Consider the following 15890-nt stretch of genomic DNA (forward strand, 5'->3'; position numbering starts at 1 on the left):
CTCTTGGGAGGGGCTGTTTAGCTCTGTGATTTACCAGAGTTTTTGTGCTCTCAAAAGCGTGTATACTGTTCCCGGGCACTACCAATAAGGGTTTCTTCTTGGAATACATTGGGGAAATCAAGACTAACACAGAGTTGTGTTTTCCATTAAATCTGTAGACACAAAAGACTTTAGGAAATAGTATTTTTCTCCCTGCTACAGCCAGTTGGGCTTGAGAACATAATGGTTGGATGATTGATGTTTTAAAAGAACACATTTTGCTACTTGGTTACCTCGTTACCTCATATCTCCCCTGCCGTATTGTCTTCCCCGGCCTAGGTCGGGCAATAAAAAATGGCGAATAGGAAGAGGGAGTCACGCGCTTCGGCGAGAGGTGGTGAGGTGGTGGGCTGGAAGCACGCATCAAACTCCAGTATCTGGGCGGAGGCGGTGAGGGGTGTGCGACGTGGGAGATCTTACACCTCTCGCTGTTCCCTTCATGGGGGCCTACCGGAGACTCCGGGGTTTTCAACTAGGAGAAATTTAAATGGAAGTTTGGTAGGAGGAGAACGCAACAGTGTCGGAGCCTCACGGTGTTTGTCGACAATTAAGCATCGCCCCAGGGGTGTACAGGCAGAAGTTAAGGACTTGGTTGGTGTGAAGAAAGGTAAGCCTGGCCCCCTGGGTGTGAGTATTAAGCCTCAGCTATCAGAGACCGTAGCAGCAGCTATAGTAAATACTGGATCAGAGACTCGTGGCGAGGGTCTAGTAAGGGGGATTGATCATACAGTGTCATACTTGGAGTTGCCCAAGCCCTAGAGGAGGTTCGAATTGAGCCTCTGGGAAAGAGTGAGTCTTTGATCACAAGGTATTTCCCGTCCACAACTCTTCCACCGCAAGTTATGGCTAATGCCCAACCAATTTTAGGTGAATTAGGGGCATTAAATCTAGCTGTAAGCTCAGTCCAAAATATGTCAGATCCATTAGTTAAGGAACTAGAAGGGCAGAGGGTAGACTCTTCTAGTACAATAACCTTGTCGGAGGCAGAGGGTAATCCTCCTAGTGGATAAGTGACTTACGGTATGGACGTACAGGCGTTGTTACTCTCCCTTACTAAAGAGATTAGGGAGAAATTTGAGATCTCAGAAAATAATCAAGCTAGGATTCGGGAAGCCTGTGAAGTTTTGGAAAGCAAAATTAATTTGTTATCAGATCGGCTGGGTAAGCTGGAGGCTGTGGTGGAGGCTCAGGAGGAGCGGTGTTAGCACAATCCAAGGATATTCTACAACTAAAACGTGGAGAAAAGATGTTACAGGAGAAGCTAGAGTCACTGGAAAACAACATGAGGAGAAACAATGTTAGACTTTTGGGAGTCCCCGAGGGATTGGAAGGGGAAGACATTAAGGGCTACGTGATCACTCTAATTAAGGAGGTTATCCCGAACATAGCAGTGCTTAACTTGGAGGAGGATATTCAAAGAGTCCATCGGGATCCGTTCAAGAAGAATCCCGGAAGGAAAAACCCCAGGAGGATTTTGATAAACTTCAACACATATTCTATTAAGGAAAGAATTTTGTCTGAAGCCCTTAAAGTTGGTGTTTTTTCCAAGGTAGATTGGTCTTTCAGGATAAGATCAGATGTGTCCAAAGCAACATTAGACAGGCAGTGGGAGTTGGGAAATTTTAGGCGGGAGCTTCGCTCTCTTGGGGCTACGGTTCAATTAAGGTTCCCGGCTGCTCTTCGCATCATGTGGAAGAATAAAATGTATAACATGAGAGATCCGGGGGAAGTTAGTGCATTTATGAATCAGATTAAGGCGTCTCAGTGAGATCTAGGGGAAAGTCCCGTCCGACGGGGAGTTCGAATTGAGGATAACAGGATGGCTATCCTAGTAGAAACAGGGAGGGTTCCCCTGGGTGGGGGGTTTGGGTTTGGTTGTGTGTTGGTGGAGGGTGAGGGTGGCATTGGGTGTAGGGGTTGGGTTTGGGTTAGGTGGGTTGAAAATGATAAAAATAGGAAAGTCCTCATAACTTGCTTAAATAGGAGGGGGAGTTCTGTGTTCATGATTTTTCTTTTCCTTCTTTTTCGGAATGACTAAGTATGGTAATTTAAGATTAAAATTTATTTCTTGGAATGTTAACGGTTTAAGGGTACTTTGTAGGAGGAGGAAGATTTTTGAATATTTAAGATTGGCGGAAGAGGAGATCATTATATTGCAGGAAACCCATCTTCAACAAGATGAGTGGGAGAGTTGGCTTAAACGGTTAAATTGGGTTTCATTCAGTGTATGTTCTTCCCAAAGTAGCGCGATTAAAGGTGTGGCAGTCCTCATTAAAAAATCCATAAGGCTTAAGGTAGGAGAGGTGCAAGTAGATCCTAGGGGTAGATGGGTAGTGGTAGAAGTGTGTCTATGTGGCTACTGGGTCACAGTGGCGGGTTACTACGGGCCAAATCTAGATGACCCGACACCATTTCAAGAATTATGTAACATTTTACTTCTAGCTAGGTACCCAGTGGTGCTAGGTGGGGATTTTAATATACTGTTAGATCCGGTTCATGATAAGTCGACTCCCCGGGGTATGGTTAATTTACCTAAAACGAGGGTACAGGTGAAGCAAGCCATGCAGGATTTAGGATTGATAGATATTTGGCACTGGAAAGGGGGTGAAGGAGATAGAAGGGGGTATTTTTATTACAAAAAAAAATATGGGCATAGATCTAGAATAGATTTTTTCCTAATACATAAAAGTCTATGCTCAGAGGTGAGAAAGGTAGCCCATAACCCAGCACACCTTTTGGATCACTCTGCTGTAAAACTACACTTGGATATCAGGGTCGTAAGTAAGGGTATTAGGAGTACAATTAATCGCGCTTTACTTTCAGATGACTCAATAGTAGAGGTGTTAAAAAAGGATACAAGAGATTTTTTCTACTTAAATCAAGGAACAGCAAGTTTACGGTGTGTTTGGGACGCGTTTAAGGCTTATATTAGAGGGAGGCTTGTGAGCCTGGCAACATATAAGCATCGTAAAGAAAAGGAAAAGCTGGGAGGTATGGAATTATCTTTAAAAACTCTTCAAGTTTTAATTCATAATGCACGACTGGAATGGAAGGATGATTTATTAGAGGAGCTCATACGCCAAGAGGAAAAGGTTCGGATTGATTTAGATGCTTTTTTGGAGAAGCGCAATAGGTTAAAGTGGGAAAGTAGTCGATATGCACACTATGAATATGGAGAAGGTTGTAGTAAACTGTTAGCTTGGAAGGTTAAGTCGGACCTGTCTAAGAGGCATATTTTATCGGTTAAATCAGATCTTATGAATCAGATCTGTGTGGAGCAAGAAGAGATTGAGGGGGCATTTGTATCCTTTTTTCAAGAAATGTATTCAGAAAGCTTGGTAAATTTAGAGGAGTCGATCAGAGCATTCTTGGAAAAAACGCATCTCCCAGTCTTAGAGGAATCAGCAAAGCTTTCATTGAATTGTAAGATAAATGAGGCTGAGCTTGTTGAAGGCATAAAAGCTTTGAAAAAAGGAAAGGCAGGTGGCCCAGATAATCTACCTAGTGAATTATATAAGGTTTTGGGGGAAGAACTGATTCCATTTCTATTAGAATTATTTAACTCTATGCTGGTAGAAGGGGCGCAGATACCTAAATCCTGGAGAGATGCGACAATCTGTTTATTGTTAAAGCCAGGTAAGGACTCAATGTCTTGTTCCTCCTATAGACCCATTTCCTTGTTGAATGCAGATTACAAATTGTATACAGGGATTTTATCTAGGAGATTGGGGAAAGCCATAGGTAATCTGATCCATTTGGATCAAAAGGGTTTTATGAAGGGTAGGCAACTCCACGAGGTAACTCACGAGCTATTCGCTGCAGTGGACCTGGCGGAACAAGAAAAGGCTCCATTAGCGATTCTGACTTTTGATGCAGCGAAAGCCTTTGATCGTGTTAACTGGTCTTTCTTGAGGGTTGTGTTGGAACAAGGGGGCCGTAAGGGAACTGTATAGATGCCCCTCTGCGAGAGTCTTGGTTAATGGCCAACTATCACAGGAATTCAGGATCTGGCGGGGCACGCGACAGGGGTGTCCTTTATCTCCCTTGCTTTTCAATTTATATATTGAACCGTTGGCAATTTTATTGCGGTCTTGTAACGACATTCCCCCATTTCGGATCGGGGGCTGGGAAAAGAAAGTAGCGTTATATGCGGATGATCTTATGCTATATACTAGCGATGTCAGGACTACTCTACCTATGGTCAACACATTGATGGAACAATTTGGTAGATTTTCTGGTTACAGTATAAATACAGAAAAGACGGAAATTATGTGTTGGAACTTGGCTTATGCTTCTCCCTTAGTTAAACAAGAGATCAAATATTTGGGAATTCTATTAACAACTGATCTTAATGATGTAGCTAAACTAAATTTTTACATAACTTACAGGGAAACTAAAAAACTGCTAAAGGCGAGGGCTGCTCTCCACTTTCTATGATTGGAAGATCTAATATCTTGAAGATGTGTATTCTTCCAAAATTCACCTTTTTATTTAATACAATTCAACTAGAGTTTAAGGGGAGCTGGTTTAAAAAACTACAGGGAGATCTATCCTCCTTTGTATGGGCTTCCAAGGGAGTAAGGATTTCTTGGAAAAAGATGAGCAGAAAGAAAGAGGGGGGGGATATCGCGTCTCCAGACTTTTTTAGGTATTATTTGGCTTTTCAACTTAAAAATACCAGAATGTTATTGAACAAGAAGTCAGAGTATGATCCGGTCTGGAGAGCTTTGATGGCAAATCTTGAGGAAGGAGCAGACCATTTTTTATATAAATTTGGACACCCAAAGTACTTCAAGAAGGTACGTTTGAAGCTCCCCAGACAGGCATGTAATGTTTGGATGTATTTTCGGAAGGTGTTAGAGATACCTTATTATTGTAGTTCTGCTCCCATCTGGGATTCACCCGGTACCCCTGAATGTCTTATCGACAAACTATCAATTCCTCTGAGAGCGAGTGGGATGATAAGATGGGGTCAGATTATAGAAGGATTGGAATTGTTAAGCTGGTCTGCTTTTCAGGAGGGTACTGGAGGGACAGTCTCAAAATTCAAGTATTTCCAGATATCTAGTTGGGTGAAATCTCGACGAATAGGAGAAATAGGGGGGAGCTCATGGGAAGGGAAATTAAACCAGATAGTCATTAAAAAAGAAGTTGCTTTGTGGTATCATGCTTTGTTGGAAACAATAGAGGATGGTGCATCCCTTCCCTTGTTGAAGTGGGGGGGGATTTTCCCAACCCTAGATATTACAGCATTGTGGCAAAGGTCTTTTTCAGAACTGTGGTTTACTATTAAACCTGCAGGGTTGAAGAAAAACCATTTGTTCCCACTACATAGGGTTTATTGGACACCGGCTAGATTAACAGCTATTGGGAAAGTTAAGAAAAACTGTCCGCGGTGTGGGGAAGACAAGGCGGACGACGTTCACATGTTTTGGCAGTGTTCAAAGCTGATGAAATATTGGGAGGATATAGGAAGCATCCTAAAGGTAATCTTTAATGTAAACTTAAAAATAAATCTTTCCATGGTGGTGTTTGGGGTTGGTGAACAGGGTATAAATTACCAGAGAATGTCAGTACATCAGGAGCACTTGTTGTTTGTATTAATGCTTTTAGATAGACGAGAAATATGTTGTAAATGGGTGGACCCTCTGGCCCCCCTTGTTCAGGACTGGCAAATATCTGTAAATCGCCTGTGCAAAATGGAACAACGAGGTCCTTCTACTAGAAGAGACAACTTTTGGGTGGACTGGGAAAATGTTTATCAGTAGTTCATCAAATTTGTGTTTGGTCGTTTCTTTTGTTTGGTCTCCTCCTCTTGAAACTTAAGTCCAATAATTAGAACTCCCCTCATCCTATAGGGTGCTGCATTGGTTACCATCAGGTCTCGAAGAAAATAATAAGACTAGGTTGATGGTTGATGGCAGTCGATTGGGAAAAGAGTAATAAGTAGAACAGGTGGGGCGGCCCAATAGAGGTGTGGATCGCATACCTGGAGACATACTACTACTGTATTTGCCTTGGCCATTGCCTTTTTCCTCTCAAACAAAGCGTGGGTGACGAAATGAGGACAATAAAACAAAAAAACTAAAACAAAAAACAGGGTCTCAGAGAGCCAATCAGCTAAGTCCAGTCCCTGTGGGCATGGGGAAAGGCAGCTGCTGCTTTATTCAGAATCTCCTTGGATACAGACAGGCTGAATCCACCCTTCCAAGCTAGCAGAGTCTACTTTCCATATAAGGGAGAGATTGTTTAAAAAACAAACACAGGAATACTGCTGGGCGCTCACTCTTAAATCGTTGTTTTTAAAGGCAAAAAACAGAGGGTCAGACAGTTTTTAAACAGAAGTTAAATCACAGAAACGGAATAAAACTGTCTCCTAAAAACATACACTGTAAGATGCATGTAGCCTTTTTACATAGAAGAAAAAAGGGGGTGGTTATGTGCCACAAACTAGCAAGACAATTCATACAGACACGGCAAAAACGAATTAAAAAAACACCACTTTAAAAGAGGCCAGGCTGCCTGAAACACAGAGAGTCCACAGTAAAACAGACACATGTAGCTGAAATAAACACTTTTGAACAAATACTACTATTTCCCAGAAATATCACAGGCCTTCTTACCTAGGTATTTTTGTAATCCTTAAACAGTGGGCTGTATCAGGACGCAGGGAAGATGCTGAGGCTCACAAAATGGAGATGGCTGTTTTGGGCTTCCCTCCACAAACTTAAGGGGCCAGAGCAGGTGGGGGGGGCAGGGCTCAGTTGCAACAGGGACCCAGAGAGCCAATCAGCTAAGTCCAGTCAATGTGGGCAGTTGGAAAGGCATCTGCTGCTCCTTGGATACAGACAGGCTGAATCCAAACTTCCAAACTAGCAGAGTCTACTTTTCAGGTAAGGGAGAAATTGTTTAAAAAACAAACACTGGAATACTGCTGGGCACACACTCTGAAATCGGGCTTTTTTAAAGGCAGAAAACAGGGGGGCAGAAAGTTTTTAAACACAATTTAAATCACAGAAACAGATTAAAACAGTCTCCTAAAAACACACTCTCCAAGAAATATGTACCCTTTTTACTTAGAACAAAAAAGGGTGGGGGCTTATGTGCCAGAAACTAGGAAGGCAATTCACTTAGTTACGTCACAAATGAATAAAAAAAACCACCACTTTCAAAGAGGCCAGGCTGCCTGATACACAGAGAGGCCACAGTAAAACAGACACAGATAGCTAAAATAAACACTTTTGAACAAATAATACTATTTAACCAGAAAAATCTCATGGCTCCTTACCTAGGTCTTTTTGCAGTCCTTGAACACTGGGCTGTATCAGGACACAGGGAAGATGCTGAGGCTCACAAAATGGAGGTGGCTGTCTTGGGCTTCCCTCCACAAACTTAAGGGGCAGAGCAGGTGTGGGGGGGGCGGGGCTCAGGTGCAACAGGGACTCAGAGAGCCAATCAGCTAAGTCCAATCCCTGTGAGCAGGGGGAAAGGCAGCTACTGCTCTATTCAGAATCTCCTTGAATACAGACAGGCTGAATCCACACTTCCAAGCTAGCAGAGTCTGCTTTCCAGGTAAGGGAGAGATTGTTTCAAAAACAAACACTGGAATACTGCTGTGGGGGCACTTTGAAATCGGCATTTTTAAAGGCAAAGATCAGGGGGGCAAACAGTTTTTAAACACAATTTAAATCACAGAAACAGATTAAAATAGTCTCCTAAAAACACACTCTGCAAGATGTATGTAGCCTTTTTACTCAGAAGAAAAAAGGGGGGGGTTATGTGCCACAAACTAGCAAGGCAATTCACACTGTCACAACAAAATGTTTTTAGAGCCAATCAGCTAAGTCCAGTCCCTGTGGGCAGAGGAAAAGGCAGCTGCTGCTCTATTCAGAATCTCCTAGGATACAGACAGGCTGAATCCACACTTCTAAGCTAGCAGAGTCGACCTTCCAGGTAAGGGAGAGATTGTTTAAAAAACAAATACTGGAATACTGCTGAGTGAGCAAGCTTAAATCGTGCTTTTTTAAAGGCAAAATACAGGGGGCAGACAGTTTTTAAACACAATTCAAATCACAGAAACTGATTAAAACAGTCTCCTAAAAACACACTCAGCAAGATGTATGTGGCCGTTCTACTTAGAAGATAAAAGGGGATGAGGGGCTATGAGCCACAAACTAGCAAGGCAATTGACACAGTCACAGCAAAAACAAATTAAAAATAAACACCATTTTAAAAGAGGCCAGGCTGCCTGAAACACAGAGAGTCCACAGTAAAACAGACACAGGTAGTTGAAATAAACACTTTTGAACCAATAATACTATTTACCCAGAAATATCTCAGGACTCCTTACCTATGTCTTTTTGCAATCCTTGAACACTGGGCTGTATCAGGACACAGGGAAGATGCTAAGGCTCACAAATGGAGGTGCTGATCATGGGATTCCCTCCACAAACTTAAGGGTCCACAGCAGGTGTCGGGGGCAGGGCTCAGGTGCAACAGGGACCCAGAGAGCCAATCAGCTAAGTCCAGTCCCTGTGGGCAGGGGGAAAGGCAGCTGCTGCTCTATTCAGAATCTCCTTGGATACAGGCAGGCAGAATACACACTTCCAAGCTAGCAGAGTCTACTTTCCAGGTAAAGGAGAGATTGTTTAAAAAACAAACACTGGAATACTGCTGGGCGCACACTCTGAAATCAGGCTTTTTTAAAGGCAAAAAACAGGGGGGCAAACAGTTTTTAAACACAATTCAAATCACAGAAACAGATTAAAAAAGTCTCCTAAAAAACACTCTGCAAGATGTATGTAGCCTGCTTACTTAGAAGAAAAAGGGGGGGGGAGGGTTATGTGCCACAAACTAGCAGGGCAATTCACACAGTCACAGCAAAAACAAATTTATAAAAAAACACCACTTTCAAAGAGGCCAGGCTGACTGAAACACAGATAGTCCACAGTAAAACAGACATAGGTAGCTGAAATAAACACTTTTGAACAAATAATACTATTTACCCAGACAAATCTCAGGGCTCCTTACCTAGGTCTTTTTGCAATCCTTGAACACTGTGCTGTATCAGGACACAGGGAAGATGCTGAGGCTCACAAAATGGAGGTGGTGGTCGTGGGCTTCCCTCCACAAACTTAAGGGGCCACAGCAGGTGTCGGGCGGGGCTCAGGTGCAACAGGGACTGAGAGAGCCAATCAGCTAAGTCCAGTCCCTGTGGGCAGGGGGAAAGGCAGCTGCTGCTCTATTCAGAATCTCCTAGGATACAGACTGGCTGAATCCACACTTCCAAGCTGGCAGAGTCTACCTTCTAGGTAAGGGAGAGATTGTTTAGAAAACAAACACTGGAATACTGCTGTGCACACATTCTGAAATCGGGCTTTTTTAAAGGCAGAAAACTGGGGGGGCAGACAGTTTTTAAACATAATTTAAATCACAGAAACAGATTAAAACAGTCTCCTAAAAACACACTCTGCAAGATGTATGTAGCCTTTTAACTTAGAAGAAAAAAGGGGGGGGATATGTGCCACAAACTAGCAAAGCAATTCACACAGTCACGGCAAAAACGAATTTGAAAAAAACACCACTTTAAAAGAGGCCAGGTTGCCTGAAACACAGAGAGTCCACATTAAAACAGACACAGGTACCTGATATAAAAACTTTTGACCAAATAATACCATTTACCCAGGAAACTTTCAGGGCTCCTTACCTAGGTCTTTTTGCAATCCTTGAACACTGAGCTGTATCAGGACACACGGAAGATGCTGAGGCTCACAAAATGGAGGTGGCTGTCTTGGGCTTCCCTCCACAAACGTAAGTGGCCAGAGCAGGTGTGGGGGGCGGGGCTCAGGTGCAACAGGGAGTCAGAGAGCCAAATCAGCTAAGTCCAGTCCCTGTGGGCAGGGGGGAAGGGAGCTGCTGCTCTATTCAGAATCTCCTTGAATACAGACAGGCTGAATACACACTTCCAAGCTAGCAGAGTCTACTTTCCAGGTAAGGTAGAGATTGTTTAAAAAACAAACACTGGAATACTGCTGTGCACACATTCTGAAATCGGGCTTTTTTAAAGGCAGAAAACTGGGGGGGCAGACAGTTTTTAAACATAATTTAAATCACAGAAACAGATTAAAACAGTCTCCTAAAAACACACTCTGCAAGATGTATACAGCCTTTTTACTTACAAGAAAAAAGGGGGGGTTAGGTGCAAAAACTAGCAAGGCAATTCACACAGTCACGGCAAAAACAAATTAAAAAAAAACACCACTTTCAAAGAGGCCAGGCTGCCTGAAACAGTGAGAGTCCACAGTAAAACAGACACAGATAGCTAAAATAAACACTTTTTAACAAATAATACTAGTTACCCAGAAAAATCACAGGGCCCCTTACCTAGGTCTTTTTGTAATCCTTGAACACTGGGCTGTATCAGGACACAGGGAAGATGCTGAGGCTCCCAAAATGGAGGTGGCTGTCTAGGGCTTCCCTCCACAAAATTAAGGGGCCAGAGCAGGTATGGGGGCGGGGCTCAGGTGCAACAGGGACTCAAAGAGCCAATCAGCTAAGTCCAGTCCCTGTGGGCAGAGGAAAAGGCAGCTGCTGCTCTATTCAGAATCTCCTTGGATACAGACAGGCTGAATCCACACTTCCAAGCTGGCAGAGTCTACTTTCCAGGTAAGAGAGACATTGTTTAAAAAACAAACACTGGAATACTGCTGGGCAAACACTCTGAAATTGGGCTTTTTTAAAGGCAGAAAACAGGGGGGCAGACAGTTTTTAAACACAATTTAAATGACAGAAACAGATTAAAACATTCTCCTAAAAACACACTATGCAAGATGTATGTAGCCTTTTCACTTAGAAGTAAAAAGGGGGGGTATGTGCCACAAACTAGCAAGGCAATTCACACAGTCACAGCAAAAACAAATTTAAAAAAAACACCACTTTAAAAGAGGCCAGTCTGCCTGAAACACAGAGAGTCCACACTAAAACAGACACAGGTAGGTGAAATACTCACTTTTGAACAAATAATACTATTTACCCCAAAAAATCTCAGGGCTTCTTACCCAGGTCTTTTTGCAATCCTTGAACACTGGGCTGTATCGGGACACAGGGAAGATGCTGAGGCTCACAAAATGGAGGTGGCTGTCTAGGGCTTCCCTCCACAAAATTAAGGGGCCAGAGCAGGTGTGGGGGCGGGGCTAAGGTGCAACAGGGACTCCGAAAGCCAATCAGCTAAGTCCATTCCCTGTGGGCATGGATAAAGGCAGCTGCTGCTCTATTCAGAATCTCCTTGAATACAGACAGGCTGAATCCACATTTCCAAGCTAGCAGAATCTACTTTCCAGGTAAGGGAGAGATTTTTAAAAAAACAAACACTGGAATACTTCTGGGCGAGCACTCTGAAATCGGTTGTTTGTAAACACAAAGATCAGGGGGGGCAGACAGTTTTTAAACACAATTTATATCACAGAAACAGATGAAAACAGTCTCCTTAAAACACACTCTGCAAGATGTATGTACCCTTTTTACTCAGAAGAAAAAAGGGGGGGGGGTTATGTGCCACAAACAAGCAAGGCAATTCAGAAAGTCACGGCAAAAACAAATTTGAAAAAAAACACCACTTTAAAAGAGGCCAGGTTGCCTGAAACACAGAGAGTCCACAGTAAAACAGACACAGGGAGCTGAAATAAACACTTTTGAACAAATATTACTGTTTAGCCAAACAAATCTCTGGGCTCCGTACCTAGGTCTTTTTGCAATCCTTGAACACTGGGCTGTATCAAGACACAGGGAAGATGCTGAGGCTCACAAAATGGAGGTGGCTGTCTTGGGCTTCCCTCCACAAACTTAAGGGGCCAGAGCTGGTGTGGGGGGCGGGGCTCAGGGCAACAGGGACTCAGAGAGCCAATCAGCTAAGTCCATTCCCTGTAGGCAGGGGGAAAGGCAGCTGCTGCTCTATTCAGAATCTCCTTCAATACAGGCAGCCTGAATCCACACTTCCAAGCTGGCAGAGTCTACTTTCCAGGTAAGGGAGAGATTGTTTAAAAAACAAACACTGAAATTCTGTTCGGTGCGCACTCTGATATCGGGCTTTTTTGAAGTTAGAAAACAGGGGGGCAGACAGTTTTTAAACACAATTTAAATCACAGAAACAGATTAAAACAGTCTCCTAAAAACACACACTGCAAGATTTATATAGCCTTTTTACTTAGAAGAAAAAAGTGGGGGGGGGGTTAGTTGCAAAAACTAGCAAGGCAATTCACACAGTCACGGCAAAAACAAATTAAAAAGCAAACACCACGTTAAAAGAGACCAGGCTGCCTGAAACACAGAGAGTCCACAGTTAAACAGACACAGGTAGCTGATATAAACACTTTTGAACAAATAATACTATTTACCAAGAAAAATCTCAGGGCTCCTTACCTAGGTCTTTTTGCAATCCTTGAACACTGGGCTGTATCAGGACACATTGAAGATGCTGAGGCTCACAAAATGGAGGTGGCTGTATTGGGCTTCCCTCCACAAACTTAAAGGGCAAGAGCAGGTGTTGGGGGTGGGGCTCAGGTGCAACAGGGACTCAGAGAGCCAATCAGCTAAGTCCAATCCCTGTGGGCAGGGGGAAAGGCAGCTGCTGCTCTATTCAGAACCTCCTTGGATACAGACAGGCTGAATCCACACTGTCAAGCTAGCAGAGTCTACATTCCAGGTAAGGGAGAGATCGTTTAAAAAACAAACACTGGAATACTGCTGGGCACGCACTCTGAAATCGGGCTTTTTTAAAGGCAAAAAACAGGGGGGCTGACAGTTTCTAAACACAATTTAAATCACCGAAACAGATTAAAACAGGCTCCTAAAAACAGACTCTGCAAGATGTATGTAGCCTTTTTACTTAGAAGATAAAAGGGGGAGGGTGGTTATGTGCCACAATCTACAAAGGCAATTCACACATTCACAGCAAAAACAAATAAATAAAAAAACACTTTAAAAGAGGCCAGGCTGCCTGAAACACAGAGAGTCCACAGTAAAACAGACAGAGGTAGCTGAAATAAACACTTTTGAACAAATAATACTATTTACCCAGAAAAATCGCAGGGCTCCTTACCTAGGTCTTTTTGCAATCCTTGAACACTGGGCTGTATCAGGACACAAAGAAGATGCTGAGACTAATAAAATGGACGTTGCTGTCTTTGGCTTCCCTTCACAAACTTAAGGGGCCAGAACAGGTGTGGGGGCGGGCGGAGCTCAGGTGCAACAGGGACTCAAAGAGCCAATAAGCTAAGTCCAGTCCCTGTGGGCAGGGGGAAAGGCAGCTGCTGCTCTTTTCAGAATCTCCTTGGATACAGACAGGCTGAATCCACACTTCCAAGCTAGCAGAATCAACTTTCGAGGTAAGGGAGAGATTGTTTAAAAAACAAACACTGGAATACTGCTGGCCGGGCACCCTTAAATAGTGCTTTTTTAAAGGCAAAAAACAGGGGGGCAGACAGTTTTTAAACACAATTTAAATCACAGAAACAGATTAAAACAGTCTCCTAAAAACACACTCTGCAAGATGTATGTAGCCTTTTTACTTAGAAGAAAAAGTGGAGGGGCGGTTAAGTGCCACAAAATAGCAAGGCAATTCACACAGTCACGGAAAAAACAAATTAAAAAAAAAAACACCACTTTAAAAGAGGTCAGGCTGCCTGAAACACAGAGTGTCCACAGTAAAACAGACACAGGTAGCTGAAATAAACACTTTTGAACAAATAATACTACTTTCCCAGAAAAATCTCAGGGCTCCTTACCTAGGTCCTTTTGCAATCCTTAAACACTGGGCTGTATCAGGACACAGGGAAGATGCTGAGGCTCACAAAATGGAGATGGCTGTCTTGGGCTTCCCTCCACAAACTTAAGGGGCCAGAGCTGGTGTGGGGAGACTGGGTTCAGGGGCAACAGGGACTCAGAGAACCAATCAGCTAAGTCCAGTCTCTGTGGGCAGGGGTAAAGGCAGCTGCTGCTCTATGCAGAATCTCCTTGGATACAGAGAGGCAGAATCGACACTTCCAAGCTAGCAGAGTCTACTTTCCACGTAAGGGAGAGATTGTTTAAAAAACAAACACTGGAGGGGGCGTGGCCAGGGCGTCAAGATGGTGGTCGCACTTTTGTAGTGCTCAGGACCCCTCCGTCATCCGCATCTCATAAAATCACTATCCGTACACATCAACATCGTGAAAGCTTCATTGGGGTTCCTTTATCCTGCCCGTCTTGAGTGTCGGGTTCCCGGCCCCGTGAGACAGAGGTTTTGGCTGCCCAGCGTTCGACCGCTGCTTCCCCTGATCAAGATGGTGGCTGAGGGACAGACCTGAGGCACGGCCCGCTGCGGCAGAAAGGCGGCGGTGGCCCGGACGGCCTGGAGACAGGGCTGCGGCCCCGAGCCAGAGAAGGTGCAGGTCGCAGCCATGGCCGCTGTGACTGGGAGAAATCAAGGTATGCCCCAGGCCGGCACCGCCGCGATTCTCTGGTCCCCCTGATTTTTCCCCCCCTTTCCGTGGTGACCGAAGGCTGAGAAGGGGGTCGGGGCGCTCCGTGGGCCGGAGTCCTGGGTGCTCAGCCGAGAATTGTGCAGGGCCTGGCAGGCCCATAGCCCGTTATTAGGAGGAGGACCTGCAGACCGCTGGGAGGGCCGCCTGAGTGGACGGGTGCTCACCGGTGCACGTGGACCCCTGCTAATGCTGCTATAGGCTTGGACACCGGGCCGGGATGGAGGGCCTACTACGTGTGTGATCAGCCGGAGGACCGAACCGGTGGGCTCGTTGCCCACCTTCCCCCCCGAGATAAGAGACTCCATAGCAGCGAGGGGCCCCCCGGATGGAGCCCGGGAGAGGGTTTTGGAACCTGCGGCTGGCTGCAGTCCGGGGCCTAGATATTACATCGCCTCGAGGGCGGCCAACTACGGACATTGTTGCAATGACGCGCTCTCCACTGGTCTCCCCGGGAGAGGGGAAAGAATAAATTAAGTAGCAGTAACATGCAGCAACCACAAACGTGAGCTGGGACAAACACTGGGATACCAAGAGGTGAATATGGACCTTCGGGCCCGTGAGCAGAGAGGGGCCCCATCTCCGTCCTTCGGACCACGGTGGGGTGCAGTCTGAAGGTGACACATTAGGGATTACAAGGAGTGCCTCCCTTTCCACCCTTTCTTTATTTGCTGACCGCCCCTCCTCTGGACGCCAGGCATCCTTACCGGCTGGACAGGGGGGGAGTCCCGGGACCATATCGAGTGAATAAAAATGCCGCCGGGGTAAAGGACATAGAAGGGGATAGGACAATAACAAAACAAAACAGTAGGATGAAATAAACTCTGCAACACCGTGTTCCCCCAATACCCCTGGAACTATCTAATAGATTCATAAATTAGGGTATACCACAGGGGGAATCAGATTAGATCCCCAGAGATCTCCCATCAGGCCCTACAATAGGGCAGAACGAAATTGACCGATCACTGCAACCCTAGACAGGTTAGAACAGCACCCAACATCATGGGCAAAGACAAAGCGATCAAACAAACAACGGCACAAAGTTGTATGGACCAATTCACCACAGGTACAATGGGCCCACGGTCAGAAGGCCCAACCACAAATGGTGGTAATAACCCACAAACATCGTCCAGCGACCTGGCGGTAATCCTTCAGGCGATTCAGGCCTCCCAGACAGCAGTCGAATCAAAAATAGGGGAGGTCGGAGTGAATGTCGCCCTGAACTGGCAAGATCTCCGCAATGCAGTATCCCGAATCACAGAGACCGAGTCGAGAATCTCCACGGCAGAAGATGAAATAACAACTCTAAAAACCCAAATCTCAATGCTGACCAAA

The sequence above is a fragment of the Pleurodeles waltl genome, chromosome 11 (assembly GCF_031143425.1).
Source record: "Pleurodeles waltl isolate 20211129_DDA chromosome 11, aPleWal1.hap1.20221129, whole genome shotgun sequence".
Lineage (NCBI taxonomy): Eukaryota > Metazoa > Chordata > Amphibia > Caudata > Salamandridae > Pleurodeles > Pleurodeles waltl.